We start from the raw sequence: 3,128 nt of genomic DNA, 5'->3' as shown, positions 1-3,128 counted from the left end.
AGCGATCCCTGTGACTCCTCCCACCGCCCCGCCCCTTCCCTGTCACTGCCGCCACTCACTTTCTCACTCTCTCCTGCTTCTTCTCCCCTGCCATTCACTAGCCCCTCCCCTGACATCCCTAGCCCCTCCCCTGACATCCCTAGCCCCTCCCCTGACATCCTAGCTCCTCCCCTACCAGGTATTCTGCTTGTTGTTCCTGCTGTAGGTATGTCAGTGGTGCGCAGCCATTTCTCTCTCTTGGTTTCTGTTCGCCTTCATTCTTATTTTTAACCCTTTTCTCTAATATACCCCTCCCCTTTCTGTGGGACTTCCAGTCACCTAAACTCACCCTGTCTGTCAGTCTGTATCCCCCCCCCAGTTACTTCCCTCCCTCCAGCCTCTTCCCTATAAATGGGATATATGGGGGGGACTGTACCCTATACACTGACACACACACACCCTATAACTGCCCTATAGTATAAATGGGATATATGGGGGGACTGTACCCTATACACTGACACACCCACACCCTATAACTGCCCTATAGTATAAATGGGATATATGGGGGGACTGTACCCTATACACTGACACACACACACCCTATAACTGCCCTATAGTATAAATGGGATATATGGGGGGACTGTGCCCTATACACTGACACACACACACACCCTATAACTGCCCTATAGTATAAATGGGATATATGGGGAGACTGTGCCCTATACACTGACACACACACCCTATAACTGCCCTATAGTATAAATGGGATATATGGGGAGACTGTGCCCTATACACTGACACACCCACACCCTATAACTGCCCTATAGTATAAATGGGATATATGGGGGGACTGTGCCCTATACACTGACACACACACACCCTATAACTGCCCTATAGTATAAATGGGATATATGGGGGGACTGTGCCCTATACACTGACACACACACACCCTATAACTGCCCTATAGTATAAATGGGATATATGGGGGGACTGTGCCCTATACACTGACACACACACCCTATAACTGCCCTATAGTATAAATGGGATATATGGGGGGGACTGTGCCCTATACACTGACACACACACCCTATAACTGCCCTATAGTATAAATGGGATATATGGGGAGACTGTGCCCTATACACTGACACACACACACCCTATAACTGCCTATAGTATAAATGGGATATATGGGGGGACTGTACCCTATACACTGACACACACACACCCTATAACTGCCCTATAGTATAAATGGGATATATGGGGAGACTGTGCCCTATACACTGACACACACACACCCTATAACTGCCCTATAGTATAAATGGGATATATGGGGGGACTGTGCCCTATACACTGACACACACACACCCTATAACTGCCCTATAGTATAAATGGGATATATGGGGGGACTGTGCCCTATACACTGACACACACACACCCTATAACTGCCCTATAGTATAAATGGGATATATGGGGGGACTGTGCCCTATACACTGGACACACACACCCTATAACTGCCCTATAGTATAAATGGGATATATGGGGGGGACTGTGCCCTATACACTGACACACACACACCCTATAACTGCCCTATAGTATAAATGGGATATATGGGGGGGACTGTGCCCTATACACTGACACACACACCCTATAACTGCCCTATAGTATAAATGGGATATATGGGGGGACTGTACCCTATACACTGACACAACACACCCTATAACTGCCCTATAGTATAAATGGGATATATGGGGGGACTGTACCCTATACACTGACACACACACCCTATAACTGCCCCTATAGTATAAATGGGATATATGGGGGACTGTGCCCCTATACACTGAACACACACACCCTATAACTGCCCTATAGTATAAATGGGATATATGGGGGGGACTGTACCCTATACACTGACACACACACCCTATAACTGCCCTATAGTATAAATGGGATATATGGGGGGACTGTGCCCTATACACTGACACACACACCCTATAACTGCCCTATAGTATAAATGGGATATATGGGGGGACTGTGCCCTATACACTGACACACACACACCCTATAACTGCCCTATAGTATAAATGGGATATATGGGGGGGACTGTGCCCTATACACTGACACACACACCCTATAACTGCCCTATAGTATAAATGGGATATATGGGGGGACTGTGCCCTATACACTGACACACACACACCCTATAACTGCCCTATAGTAATAAATGGGATATATGGGGGGACTGTGCCCTATACACTGACACACACACACCCTATAACTGCCCTATAGTATAAATGGGATATATGGGGGGGACTGTGCCCTATACACTGACACACACACACCCTATAACTGCCCTATAGTATAAATGGGATATATGGGGGGACTGTGCCCTATACACTGACACACACACACCCTATAACTGCCCTATAGTATAAATGGGATATATGGGGGGGACTGTGCCCTATACACTGACACACACACCCTATAACTGCCCTATAGTATAAATGGGATATATGGGGGGGACGTGCCCTATACACTGACACACACACACCCTATAACTGCCCTATAGTATAAATGGGATATATGGGGAGACTGTGCCCTATACACTGACACACACACACCCTATAACTGCCCTATAGTATAAATGGGATATATGGGGGGCTGTGCCCTATACACTGACACACACACACACACACCCTATAACTGCCCTATAGTATAAATGGGATATATGGGGGGACTGTGCCCTATACACTGACACACACACACACCCTATAACTGCCCTATAGTATAAATGGGATATATGGGGAGACTGTGCCCTATACACTGACACACACACCCTATAACTGCCCTATAGTATAAATGGGATATATGGGGAACTGTGCCCTATACATTGACACACACACACCCTATAACTGCCCTATAGTATAAATGGGATATATGGGGGGACTGTGCCCTATACACTGACACCACACCCTATAACTGCCCTATAGTATAATGGGATATATGGGGGGGACTGTGCCCTATACACTGACACACACACCCTATAACTGCCCTATAGTATAAATGGGATATATGGGGGGACTGTGCCCTATACACTGACACACACACACACCCTATAACTGCCCCTATAGTATAAATGGGATATATGGGGA

This window comes from Xenopus tropicalis, chromosome 3 (assembly GCF_000004195.4).
Source record: "Xenopus tropicalis strain Nigerian chromosome 3, UCB_Xtro_10.0, whole genome shotgun sequence".
Lineage (NCBI taxonomy): Eukaryota > Metazoa > Chordata > Amphibia > Anura > Pipidae > Xenopus > Xenopus tropicalis.
The sequence above is the reverse complement of the archived record's forward strand: the minus strand, read 5'-3'. Positions refer to the sequence as shown.